Raw genomic sequence first — 14,999 nt, forward strand, 5'->3', positions numbered from 1 at the left:
AAGGTTGATTTTCTTATTGCATGTAGTTAAGTTTATAGTTTGTAGTTTTCTTATTGCATTTGATTTTGAGTGTGAATAAGAAAATGGCACCCCTAGCAAATTTTTCTATAACATGTTAGAAGTAGAGAATGTAAACTAGATTTGAGAATCTATTTTGGAGCTTAATGCCAATAATGGACTTTTAATTTTCTCAAGGTTTCTACTTAATGATGGACATTTTATTGATACTTTTTCATGCCTAGTGAGGATGAACCTTAATTGAGTGATGCACTTGTGTTATTGCACTCTAGAACTTGTTTTGATTCTTTCAAAACCACAAATCAATGGATTGAATCATGTTTGTGAAGGTTAATCACTTTGCTTAATTTTTTTTTCTTCCACACAAATTCTTGCTATTATTCTTGATAATCATCATATCAATTTATGTCCTCTCAATTGTAAATCTTTTGGATATGGACACATTGTTTGTTATATGATGGAGATTTTGGCCAAGGTGGATTAAGTTGAAGTGTGGGGGAAAGAGTTTTTGGATGATATGTGTGGATTATATTTTGGATGCATTTTCTTATGGCCAAAATTTTTGATGTTCAAAGTTAAGCTTGATTGTAATGGTGTTTAGTGTTTTTGAGTTTTTGGAGTAATGGGATGCATGAAAAAGATTGGAGTGATTCAAGATTCGGAAGAGCAATTGTTAGAGGGTTGTTTTTGTGAAGGATTTCTTGTGCCAACTGATAATTCTATTTTTGAATAGCAAGGTTTTTGAATTCAAGCTCTTAATATTGCAATGCCAAATAGAATCATTCCTTGAGCTTAACCATGTATAAAGTAAGCTTAAATAGTTTTGAATTCTAGGAATTGTTATTATGGGGATACACTCAAGCTATTTGAATACACATGTTGAAGAAAGTGTTGAACTGATGGAATCTGAACATTTTGTTGGAGTTACTGCCCATGAGTTGTGCCATGTCTGAAATAGAAAAGCAGAAGTTTTGTTGAAGCTGGAATTTAGAAATAAAGAATTTTAGTATCAATGGTGTGCTAAGATTCAATTATGGAATTGAATTCAGAGGATCTGTAGAAATTGATTGTGATGCTTTGTAGATCACTGCAATTTATGACTGTTGCTGAAAATCTGATCATGGAGCATAATGTGAACTTTAATTAGTGATTGCATTCGATTCAAGAAGCATGCCAGAGGGAGTCATAATTTTGATTGTATTGATTTTTATCTTCTGAAATTCTCAAATCTGCTGGTTTTAATCTACTGGAGAGGCTAAATTCTTCACAGCTTACAATTTGTTTAAAAGCAGAAGGTTGAGATTCTGCAAATTTCAAGTTGCTGAGTTTAATCTTTTAAGAAGTAATCCAGGATTTCTTTACATTACTACGGAATATGCACATTATTGCTGCACAATAATTTCAGAGTTCCAAATTCAGGAATCATTTAAAAGAATGGATCAAAGTAGGAAAAAATATAGAGGAGAAAAGAATCCAGAAATCAAGTTTAGAGATTTCATTCCTGTAATGACCCACCTTCTACTGGTTAGGCTGTAAGGCCGGGGGTTACATTATGCTGTTGCTAACTATTCTTAATGTGCGGAAAGCTGTACTAATTATAATCTTACTCTACTAAGGACCATTACAGTCTGTAAGATTAGGTTCAAGACCTTTCTATTAACAGACATACACTAGGGAAAGGAACCCAAACTTTCTACCTGATAAAGACTGAAATGAGAACCTTCTAGCTGGAATCAGACACTCCAATCGATCAGCTGATCGATTGGAGTCATCTGATTGATCCGCAGATCGATTCAGCGTGCTACTGTGCACGGACAAAATTGTGGATCGATCGGCAGATCGATCCGGCCTGACTAATCGATCCACTGATCGATTTAACACGCTACTGTGCACGGGGTAATATTCTGGATTGATCGACTGATCGATCCAGACTTGCCAATCGACCCAGTGATCGATTCCGAAGCTCTCTGTTCGCAAGAGCTAATTCCTCGATCGATCGGTTGATCGATCCCTTAGCCTTCTGTTCGCGACAGAATGTGACTGGATCGAACGGTGGATCAATCCAGAAGCTTACTGTTCGCGGGACAAGCTCCCCAATCGATCAACTGATCGACTGAGGATCCCCAATCGATCGGTTGATCGATCGGGGTTTCTGATTTCGTATCAGGAGTCTGATTTCAGCACTGTTTCGTGCCAAATTCACATACATAGGTTCTAACATGGCTGTAAACATACCAATGACAATTAACTGACATTCTGAGTATGATCACTAACAACCTAAATAGGTCTTTCATGGTTCAAATGTTAAAATAACTAGAAGTGCGGAAACGTAATAACAAAAGAAAATGCTAAAGGTTTCTAATTTTGCTAGTTTCTCCAAGGTCTTTATTCCAAGTTCCCATCCACACACATCTTCACTGCATTGACCTCCAGCCTCCACTAGTCCATCTTTCCTTTACCTTTATCTGCAGTATAAGGGAAAGAAGTATCTGTAAGCTTACGCTTAGTAAGAAACCATCTACCTCACAAAACAAAGCATGCGACGCAATTTATGTTCTGAAAACATGCTATTTGAAATATGTGATGAACATGCTAAAACATGACATTCTGGCATACAAAACATAGAAAGCATAAACTGATCATGGCAATATCTTCTGGTATCAACAAGATAAAACTAAACTGATACAATAGCTAACTAAATAAATGCTAAGCTGATATAAATCCTGAACTGTAATCACATAACTAAATTTTAAAGCTTTGAAAAACTATATATCATAAATAGATGAAAATACTAATCATGCTGCTGATGGGCCCGGCAACTGTACTTGCTGTGCGCGCATCCCTAACTAAACCCGGGGTTGCAAATTCCGAATCTAGTAGGGTTACTAGGTTATCTAAACCTAGGGACGACTATGGGAGCCCATCCCAATGGACATCTAGTCCAGTACAGTGCCACTGCTAAAAGTAAAATACTATTTTATAACTGAATTATCTTATCTTGCTATTTCTAGGTTATCTGAACCTAGAGCTAGGTTATCTGAACCTAGAGGCGACTGTGGGAGCCCACCCATTGAACCGTAGTCCCATATAAGCTGTAGCAAGACTAAATGTGCTATTCTAAATGCTTCTACTGCATTTACTGAACCATTAAAATGCCTACTGTAGCATTTTACTGAGCTAAACATTTTATCAAGCACTTGGTGTGCACTAGAACACACCCTACGTACTGAAAATCTGCTTACTACTGAACTAATGCATAAAACACACGAATAGCTACTTATACTGCAGGTGAGGGGTTTCTTACATCCTGCGCTAATTTTCCTTACTATCTGATCGCAAGGTTTTCCGAAAAAAAAAACTATCTTCTCGACGACCCTCTTGCTTCCACGTGCTCTTTTCGCGGAGAGGAGCGTCCTCGTGCCGGAGTCATCGCCAGAAGGTGTTCTTGGAGCCTTTGGGATGGAACCCTAGCCCTTGGGGCTTGGTGTGTCGAGAGGAGAAGAGGAGGGAGAGGGGGCGGCGTGACTAGGGTTGAGGGAAAAGAATTGTCGTTAAAACAATTCTCCACTTAATAATTTTCCTATTTATATTAAGTGGTTAATTCACCCAACTTAAATATAAATATAATTGATTTCCTTTTCTTTCAGCACGACCCTGCTGGGTTCACTTGGTTACTAGAGTTATCTATAAGACTTAGAGTCCTATAGGTCTCGGGTTCAATTCCCGCTTAGGCTATTTTTCGTTTCTATTTATTTTTGCTACTTCCGCTACTCTAAAAACTTCATAAAAATATCCTAAAATTCCAGAAAAATACTAGGATATTTAGAAAAGTCTTTTGAGAATTTTCGGGTGCTACAATCCCCCATACCTTATAAAAAGTTCATCCTCGAACTTAGAATAACTCTGGGTACTTCTGTCTCATACTAACTTCTGTCACCCAAGTTTCCTCTTCTGCTGTGTGACTTTGCCAAATGACTTTTACTAATGGTACTTCCTTGTTCCACAATTTCTTAACTGCTCAGTCTATTATCTGAATAGGCCGAATGTCATAGCTGAGGTCTTCGCAGACTTGTACCGACTGGGGCTCAATCACCTGGGTGGCATCTGGGATATGCTTCTTCAACATAGAGACATGAAATACGTTGTGGATAGCTGACATCTCCTGGGGTAGCTCTAGCTCATATGCTACCTTGCCAACTCTTCTGGTGATAACGTATGGTGCCACATATCTGGGACTCAATTTGCCCTTCTTCCCAAAACGCATTACTCCCTTCATGGGAGCTACTCTGAGGAACACTGCATCCCCAACTGTAAACTCTAAGGGCCTGCGCCATGTATCAGCATAGCTTTTCTGGCAGCTCTGAGCTGTCTCTATCCTCTGGCGGATCTGCTGTATAGCTGCTGTGGTATCTGCCACTTGATCTGTCTGAAATTCTAGCTCTTTCTGTTCACCACTCTCATACCAGCAGATTGGAGATCTACACCTCCGCCCATAGAGAGCCTCATAGGGTGCCATACCGATAGTGGCCTGATAGCTGATGTTGTATGTAAATTCTCCTAAACTCAGATATTTGTACCAACTTCCCTTGAAGTCTAGGGCACACGCTCGGAGCATATCTTCGAGTACCTGATTTACTCGCTCCGTCTGACCATCTGTCTGAGGATGGAAAGCTGTGCTAAATTTTAACTTAGTGCCCAATGCTGACTGTACACACTCCCAGAAGTGTGATGTGAATCTGCTGTCTCTGTCTGAAATAATGGTCTGTGGGACTCCATGCAGTCTGACAATCTCCTTGAGATACAACTGAGCTTGCTGCTCCATGGAGTAGGATATCCTGATAGCTAAGAAGTGGGCTGATTTAGTCAACCTGTCGACTATTACCCAGATGGCATCAAAACCATTCGTGGTTCTGGGTAATCCCACTATAAAATCCATGGAAATATCCTCCCACTTCCATTCTGGGATCTGAATGGGCTGCAGAACTCCTCTTGGTCTCTGATGTTCTTCCTTGACCCTCTGACAGGTCAGACAAATACTAACATACCTAGCAACGTCTCTTTTCATCCCAGGCCACCAAAAACGTTTCTTCAGGTCTTGGTACATTTTGGTGGAACCAGGATGCATCGCATAAGGAGTCCTGTGAGCCTCGTCTAGAATCTTCCTCCGTAGTTCCTCCTGATCCGGAACGCATAGTCTGTCACCAAAATATAATACCCCACTATCTGAGACCCTGAACTCTCCACTTCCTGATTCTGTTAACCCTTGCTTGATTTTCTGAATTTCAGGGTCCTGATCCTGAGCTGTCTGGATGTCACCAAGCAGGGTAGATGCTAAAGTCATAGTAGAGAGCTATTCCACTATAAGTTCGAGACTAAAATATGTAATCTCCTTCTGTAGGGATGGTGACATGGCTTCCAGGGATAGTAAGGTGGCACTGGACTTCCTACTAAGTGCGTCTGCCACCTTATTGGTCTTCCCTCGGTGGTAGAAGATGTCATATCATACTCCTTGACCAGCTTTAGCCATCTGCGCTGTTGCATATTCAGATCCTTCTGAGTGAAGAAGTACTTCAAACTCTGATGATCTGTATACACTCTGCACTGAGCTCCATACAAGTAATGTCTCCAAATTTTGAGTGCGAAGACAACTGCTGTAAGCTCGAGGTCATGAGTAGGGTAGTTCCTCTCATAGTCCTTGAGTTGTTTGGAGGCATAGGCGATCACCTTGCCATTTTGCATCAGTACTGCTCCTAGTCCCAACTTAGAGGCATCACTATAAATGTCAAAACTGTCTGTGTTTTCTGGTAGAGCCAGAATGGGAGCATTGATCAATCTCCTCTTTAGCTCGCTGAAGCTGTTCTCACAGTCCTCTGTCCACTGAAATTTTCTGTTCTTTCTGGTAAGAGCTGTCAGTGGGGAGGCTATCCTGGAGAAGTCCTCTATAAATTTTCTGTAATAGCCCGCTAGTCCTAGGAAGCTTCTGATCTCACTAGCGTTCTTAGGTCTTTTCCAGTTACTCACAGCCTCTATCTTGCTGGGGTCTACCAAAACACTATCCTTGGAGATGATGTGACCCAGAAAGGACACCTGATCGAGCCAGAATTCACACTTCGTGAACTTGGCGTACAACTGGTTCTGCCGAAGGATCTGTAGTACTGCCTTCAGGTGCTCTGCATGTTCTTCCTGAGTTCTGGAATAGATAAGAATATCGTCGATGAACACGATAACAAACTTATCTAAGTATTCCCTGAATACTCTGTTCATGAGATCCATGAAGGTAGCTGGAGCATTTGTCACGCCAAAGGGCATGACTACGAACTCATAATGTCCGTATCTGGTCCTGAAGGCCGTCTTGGGTATATCACCCTCTTTAACTCTAACCTGGTGATATCCTGACCGTAGGTTTATTTTGGAGAACACTGCTGCTCCCTTTAGCTGATCAAACAAGTCATCTATTCTGGGAAGAGTATACCTGTTCTTGATTGTGACTTGGTTCAGTGCTCTGTAATCTATACACAGGCGCATGCTCCCGTCCTTCTTCTTCACGAGCAATACAGGCGCTCCCCATGGTGAGTGACTAGGACGTATGAAGCCCTTGTTAAGCAGCTCTAGTAGTTGCTCCTGAAGTTCCTTCAGTTCTGTTGGAGCCATGCGGTAAGGTGCTTTAGAGATGGGATTTGTACCGGGAATGAGTTCTATCTCGAATTCAATCTCCCTGTCTGGTGTTAGGCCTGGTAACTCTTCAGGGAAGATTGTTGGGTAGTCACATACAACTCGGACCTCTTCTAGCTTTTGGTCCTTGTCCTGACTGGTATTGACTACATGCGCTAAAAATCCCGTACATCCTGAGTCTAGCAATTTCTGTGCTTTCAGAGTTGAAAGAAATTTCTTGGCTTTTCTCTTTGGTTCTCCGCTGTACTCAAATTGTACTCCTGCTTCAGGTTGGAATATGACTTTCTATTTACGACACTCGATAGAGGCACCGTATCGGATCAGGAAGTCCATTCCAAAAATGACATCATAATCAGTCATATCTAGCACTATCAGATCACAAAAGAGTTCTCTATCTGCTATAATGACTGGCACTGCTCTGAGCCAGTGCGTGGATGCCATAATTCCTCCCGAAGGTAGTGTTGTCAAAAACTGACCACTGAGTACCTCTGGAGGTATCACTAACTTTTCGGAAAACGCCCTGGATATATAAGAATGGGTTGCCCCAGTATCGAATAAGACAGTTGTACTTTGCTGTAAAATACTGATCTGACCTATAACAACTGTCGAGGCGTTCGCTACATCCTCTCAGGTGAGTGAATAGATCCTCACGTTCGTTGTGGTTGAGGGGGCTTCTAGTCTGCCCTGGCTGATGTATGGACCATCTAAAGCAGCCTGCATCTGTTGTAACTGGGCTGGCTGGCCTCCATACTGAATCGGCTGTGGTTGAGGAAAACCGGTCTTGTTCGGGCACTGCTTAGCCATATGCCCCTCTTGTCCACATTCAAAGCATCCTCGTGTGCCCTTGCGGTAAACTCCTGGGTGGAATCTCCCACAAGTAGAACACTTGGGATAACTAGGTTGTTTGCTGGCTGGTCCTCCTTTTGGGTAACTCCCTGGTTTGCGTTTGTTGCTGGAGTTCCCTTTCCAGTTAGAGCTGTGGCCCTGGTGTTTCTGAGTACCTGAGCCTCCCTCACCTTTGGACTTTGTGAGGAATTGCTTCTGCTGTTTGATATTATTCTGGTAGTGTTCGGTGGTCAGAGCACTGCTTACTAGTTCTTCAGTGGTTTGTGGCCTATGAACGCCGCTGGCCACGTTCATTGCTATTTCCGGCCTTAGCATCTTGAGCATCAACCGGACTCGTTCCTTTTCAGTGCTGACTAGTTCAGGGCATAGATGAGCCAATCTGTTGAATTTCTTCACAGCTTCCTCCACTGAAAGGTTGCCCTGACGAAATTCAGTAAACTCGTCATAGTGGCGGTTTGTGACCCGCATGTGAAAGAACTCTTCAAAGAATTCTTTCTCGAAGTCGGCCCACATCATCTGGTTCACTGGGCGCTTCGCTTTAATTCTCTCCCACCACATACGTGCATCCCCTGCCAGGCAGAAAGAGGCGCATTGCACTTTCTCATACTCTGACCAGTCTAGAAGCTCCATCGTACTCTCCAGTGTTTTGAACCAGGCTTGAGCATCCCATGGTTCACTGGTGCCTGAGAAATTCTCTGGCTTAATTTTCTGCCACTGGATTAGATAGGCTTTCCTCCTTGCCCCTGCTGCTGGGGCTACTGCTGTTGTAGATTGGACTGGTGGAACCGCTATAACTACTGGGGTTGCCAGGTTAGGTTCCGTAGTGACAGTTGGAGTGTTCTGTTGACTAGCCCTTAAGGTGACTATCTCTTGTTGCTGTTCGGCTAACTGCTTCTGTAACTGAGCCACTACTACTGGAGGAGGCACTGAGCTACCTGCCTCATGCTGGGGCTCAGTAGCTAGTGTCTTTCTAGCTGGGCGTCCTCGTACCATTTTCAAAAGAAATAGAGGACATACATAACTGACAGGATCATGTTGTATAACTATTGTTATCATGTTTAACTAGCTACCATAATCACATTAGAGGCTATCATACACAAGCATGCTTTAGTTATCTATAAACATGAAAGCAAGAAACATAAGTAAAGTGAGAGGTATTCTTACTTGGAAGCTGAAGGTTCAATGCTGATGTCTGTGTGAGGAAGTATGGAACTTGCTCTGATACCACTCTGTAAACGACCCACCTTCTACTGGCTAGGCTGTAAGGCCGGGGGTTACATTATGCTGTTGCTAACTATTCTTAATGTGCGGAAAGCTGTACTAATTAAAATCTTACTCTACTAAGGACCATTACAGTCTGTAAGATTAGGTTCAAGACCTTTCTATTAACAGACATACACAAGGGAAAGGAACCCAAACTTTCTACTTGATAAGGACTGAAATGAGAACCTTCTAGCTGGAATCAGACACTCCAATCGATCAACTGATTGATTGGAGTCATCTGATCGATCCGTTGATCAATTCAGTGTGACACTATGCACAGACAAAATTCTGGATCGATCGGCTGATCAATTCGGCCTGACTAATTGATCCACTGATCGATTCAGCGCGCTACTGTGCGCGGGGTAATATTCTGGATTGATCGACTGATCGATCCAGACTTGCCAATCGACCCAGTGATTGATTCCGAAGCTCTCTGTTCGCGAGAGCTAATTCCTCGATCGATCGGTTGATTGATCCCTTAGCCTTCTGTTCGTGACAGAATGCGACTGGATCGATCGGCGGATCGATCCAGAAGCTTACTGTTCGTGGGACAAGATCCCCAATCGATCAACTGATCGACTGAGGATCCCCAATCGATCGGCTGATCGATCGGGGTTTCTGATTTCGTATCGGAGTCTGATTTCAGCACTGTTTCGTGCCAAATTCACATACATAGGTTCTAACATGGATGTAAACATACCAATGACAATTAATTGACATTCTTAGCATTATCACAAACAACCTAAATAGGTCTTTTATGATTCAAACGTTAAAATAACTAGAAGTGCGGAAACGTAATATCATAAGAAAATGCTAAAGGTTTCTAATTTTGCTAGTTTCTCCAAGGTCTTTATTCCAAGTTCCCATCCACACACATCTTCACTGCATTGACCTCCAGCCTCTGCTAGTCCATCTTTCCTTTACCTTTATCTGCAGTATAAGGGAAAGAAGTATCTGTAAGCTTACGCTTAGTAAGAAACCATCTACCTCACAAAACCAAGCATGCGATGCAATTTATGTTCTGAAAATATGCTATTTGAAATATGTGATGAACATGCTAAAACATGGCATTCTGGCATACAAAACATAGAAAGCATAAACTGATCATGGCAATATCTTCTGGTATCAACAAGATAAAACTAAACTGATACAATAGCTAACTAAATAAATGCTAAGCTGATATAAATCCTGAACTGTAATCACATAACTAAATTTTAAAGCTTTGAAAAACTATATATCATAAATAGATGAAAATACTAATCATGCTGCTGATGGGCCCGGCAACTGTACTTGCTATGCGCGCATCCCTAACTAAACCCGGGGTTGCAAATTCCGAATCTAGTAGGGTTACTAGGTTATCTAAACCTAGGGACGACTATGGGAGCCCATCCCAATGGACATCTAGTCCAGTACAGTGCCACTGCTAAAAGTAAAATACTATTTTATAACTGAATTATCTTATCTTGCTATTTCTAGGTTATCTGAACCTAGAGCTAGGTTATCTGAACCTAGAGGCGACTGTGGGAGCCCACCCATTGAACCGTAGTCCCATATAAGCTGTAGCAAGACTAAATGTGCTATTCTAAATGCTTCTACTGCATTTACTGAACCATTAAAATGCCTACTGTAGCATTTTACTGAGCTAAACATTTTATCAAGCACTTGGTGTGCACTAGAACACACCCTACGTACTGAAAATCTGCTTACTACTGAACTAATGCATAAAACACACGAATAGCTACTTATACTGCAGGTGAGGGGTTTCTTACATCCTGCGCTAATTTTCCTTACTATCTGATCGCAAGGTTTTCCGAAAAAAAAAACTATCTTCTCGACGACCCTCTTGCTTCCACGTGCTCTTTTCGCGGAGAGGAGCGTCCTCGTGCCGGAGTCATCGCCAGAAGGTGTTCTTGGAGCCTTTGGGATGGAACCCTAGCCCTTGGGGCTTGGTGCGTCGAGAGGAGAAGAGGAGGGAGAGGGGGCGGCGTGACTAGGGTTGAGGGAAAAGAATTGTCGTTAAAACAATTCTCCACTTAATAATTTTCCTATTTATATTAAGTGGTTAATTCACCCAACTTAAATATAAATATAATTGATTCCCTTTTCTTTCAGCACGACCCTGCGGGTTCACTTGGTTACTAGAGTTATCTATAAGACTTAGAGTCCTATAGGTCTCGGGTTCAATTCCCGCTTAGGCTATTTTTCGTTTCTATTTATTTTTGCTACTTCCGCTACTCTAAAAACTTCATAAAAATATCCTAAAATTCCAGAAAAATACTAGGATATTTAGAAAAATCTTTTGAGAAATTTCAGGCCCTACAATTCCAATTTGTTCCGTGATGTTCATTGAATGAAGCCATCTCTTAGCCATTCAATAACTAAGTTTTGTGAAATAAAAAAATTTAGAAGCTATCATTGAATATTAGCAGAGGAGATGGAAACAAACTACTGAAATGGAAATAAGTGGAGCTGTAGACACTGTGAATTGCTGAAATTTAAGCAAGGATACTTCGGATCTATGGGGTTTTAAATTACAAATGAAGTCAACTTCCACTAATCAAGAAGCAAGAGTTAAATACAAATAGAATAACATCTTTTAGAAGCAATAATTGGGAGATAGCTATAATTAAGCAGTAAAGACAGCAGCTATAAAACATGATTCAGCTTTAGAGATGTATAAAGGTGTATCAACCTTTTATGTTAAGTTCTCAAATAGCAAGGAAAAAATAGTGATTCTCTTACATTTACATATTCAAATGGTAACCATGTTCTTCCTATGCTTCTCTACATTACGTTGAACAGAATTTTGGAAGTATTAAGACGTTTAAATGGAAATTGGGAGCTATTTAAATATGATGAGTGTAATAGCAGGAAATCTGTTCTGGAAGAATAGAATTTGTAATATCATTGGTGGACACTGTTGGTGCGGGAAGCATCTGACGATCGAACTTTAGTTTTGATAATGACAAATGGATTCAAAGTTAAGATTATTTGTTATCTAATATGTTCATGGAGCTTGCAGGAATGCCCTAAGTGATACTTAGGCAAAAGTCCTAGCTGCGGTTAGGCAAGGTAAAAACCCTAGGGGGTGGTAACCCTAGGTCCTAGGGGGTGGTAACCCTAGGTGAAGGATAAAACCTAAGGGAGGAGGGGTAACCTTAGGTCCTAGGGGGTGGTAACCCTAGGTGGAGAAAAACCCTAAGGGGCGGCAACCTTAGGTCCTAGGGGGTGATAACCCTAGGTGGAGAAAAACCCTAGGGGGCGGTAACCCTAGGTCCTAGGGGGTCGTAACCTTAGGCGGAAAGTCCAGTCGGTCTGGAGGACCGAACTGGCACCAGGTAATCTCTCCTAAGGAGAGTAGGTGAGGATGCGTTCCCCGTAGAGGGAACAGTAGGCGTCGAGTCGACCTAGGGTTTTCAGTTGGAAATCCGAAGTCAGACCCGGACAGTCCGATGACTGTCAAACTCTTAATTTATCATGTTTATATCAGTTCTAACTTTGCCTTGCAGGGTACCGTATTATTTTGGGACTAACATATCTTACAGGTACAAAAGGAACAAGTTAAGCCTCGGATAAACAATGTCCGAGGCACCTCCATGGAGCTTGGAGGCGCCTCGGGTGCAAGCCAAAGCCAGTTGTCCAGAAGAGCTGGAGGCGCCTTCTTTGAGACTGAAGGTGCCTTGGACCAAGGCTTGAAGGCGCCTTGAAGAGGCTTGAAGGTGCCTTAAACCAGATAAGGTGCGACCAGGTCTGTGCTGATCCACGCATGTGACTCGGTGACCTGGAGGCGCCTTGGACAGGCTTGGAAGCGCCTCCAGAACTGTATAAAAGAGGGATTCGAGCAGCAGCCAAGAACAACAATTCTAAAGTGATCCATCTCTAACGTGCTGCTAACGAAAGCTTCCGATCAAGCTGCGACAAGTTCCCGACAACCCGGTGCTCCGTTTTCTATAATTTAGTTGTCGGTATTACTTTAAAGTTCTTGTGTACTCATTCTATACTTGTACTAAATTTTACGAGATTATAGTTGTTGCCCAACGTAAACGCTCAATGAGCGTGGGCCTTGGAGTAGGAGTCGCCACAGACTCCAAACCAAGTAAATCACTTGTGTTCACTTGTTGATTGTTTTATTTCCGCTGCATTTATTACTCAAGTTTTGTGATTCCGAAACGAGTGAAAGCCATGAGCTCTATTCACGCCCCCCTCTAGCGCTTTCGATCCAACAATTGGTATTAGAGCGGGGTCGCTTTGAATCGGTACAACCACCGTTCAAGCAATTTTTTCGTGGTATTTTCAGTTTTACGGAGTCAATTAGAATTAGCTTAATAGCTAAATTCTAATTATTTTTCCTTCAATCGGTTTTAACTCGAAGTCGGTGCAACACCACTTGAGTTTGTTATTTTTAACTTATTCCCGCATTACTAATCCAAGACGTAGTCTTGGGACATCTCTTCTATTGTGTTTTTTTGCATATTAACTAAATGGCTCAGCAAGAAGGATATAGCACCGTTCGTCCCCCGCTCTTCACCAGAGAAGACTTCGGATACTGGAAAGGATGAATGGAGAATTTCCTCAAAATCTAGTTCGAGACATGGATGATCGTCAAGACTCGATTGGATCTACCAACTGATAAAGACGGCAAACCTACACCCTGCGAGGACTGGGAACCAGCATTAATCAAGAAGGTGGAGGCAAATGCCAGAGCAACTTGTACCCTCCAGTGCGGACTAACAAAGGAGGAGCTAAACCACGTCGATCAATTCTCGAGCGCCAAGGAGCTATGGGAGAAGCTGATCGAGCTTCACGAAGGGACCTCCGATACCAAAGTAAGTAAGCGAGATTTATTGTTCAATAAATTGTATAACATAAAAATGCAGGAAGGTGAGATGGCTAGCCAGCTCCACGCCCGAATTCAAGAACTACTCAATGGTCTCCATGCGATTGGACAGAAGGTAGATAACCGGGACATCATAAGGTACTCCTTAAACGCCTTTCAAAGGAACACCTTGTGGGCATCCATGATAGATGCCTACAAGGTTTCTAAGGATCTCTCTACTATTAAATTGGATGAGTTGTTTTCTGAGTTTGTGCTTTACGAACAGACTAACTCACGTCCGACCGAGAAAGGGTTGGCCTTGATTGCAGGTACAGGAAGAGCACGCGAGTCAAAATCAAAATGTAGAACCGAACAAGAATCAGAAGAGGAACAAGATTCGGAAGACGACGACGAGCTCACAACCGAATTCGTCAACCTGATGAAGAAACTCTACAAAAAGAAGGGCTTCAACAAAAAGGATGTCAAAAAGGCCATCCAAACCAAAGAAGCCCAAACAAGCTCAAAGGTCAAATTCGAGGTGACTTGCTACGGGTGCAATTAGAAGGGGCATATCAAGGCGAATTGCCCGAATCAAAAGGACCTAAAGAAACCAAGAAGGAAGAAGGCTCTGAAGGCAACATGGGACGAATCTTCTTTCGAGGAATCTGACGACGAAGAAGTTGAGCAGGCGAGCCTCCTCGCATTGATAGCTCGGGACTACACCAAAAGCGAGGACGAATCGGAAGCCGAGTCCGAGGGAAGCCACGGATCCACATCCATTTTCGATGGGCCAAACCCCTCTGTAAGTAAAAGTCGTTTATACAGTTTAATCAATTACTTAATGAATAAAGTAGCTAAGTCCAAAGTTCGAATCAAGTCGCTTCTAAAGGAGGTAACACTCCTTAAAGAAGTGACTAATACCGAATCATTGACTGACCCAGCTTAGACTGGAACCTCAAATCAAGTTCAAAACTTGAGGAATAGAATTCCAACCTGAGAAGTCAAGTCAAGGATTTGAAGACTACCCTAGAATGGTTTTCTTTGGGGCCCAAGAACCTGGACCTAATTCTTGGGACTCAAAGAGCCGTTTACAATAGAACCGGACTAGGTTTTAAATCTAGAAGGAAATATCGGTCTTACCTATCATTAGTCAACAAACTAAATAGTAAACTAGTCCAAGCATGGGTACCCAAGTCCAACCTGGTCAATCAAGTTGGACTTGGGCAATACTAGGTCCCCAAGGATCAAGTACATTACCTTGATAGACCTTATCGAGGCTATGATCGAGGGGGAGCAAAAAGAAAAATTATTTTAACTAATAAATAATTAAATTAGTTCAATTATCTTAACAAATAAATAAATAAAAATTATCTTTAATTAAATT

This window comes from Zingiber officinale, chromosome 8A (genome assembly GCF_018446385.1).
Source record: "Zingiber officinale cultivar Zhangliang chromosome 8A, Zo_v1.1, whole genome shotgun sequence".
NCBI classification, from domain to species: Eukaryota; Viridiplantae; Streptophyta; class Magnoliopsida; order Zingiberales; family Zingiberaceae; genus Zingiber; species Zingiber officinale.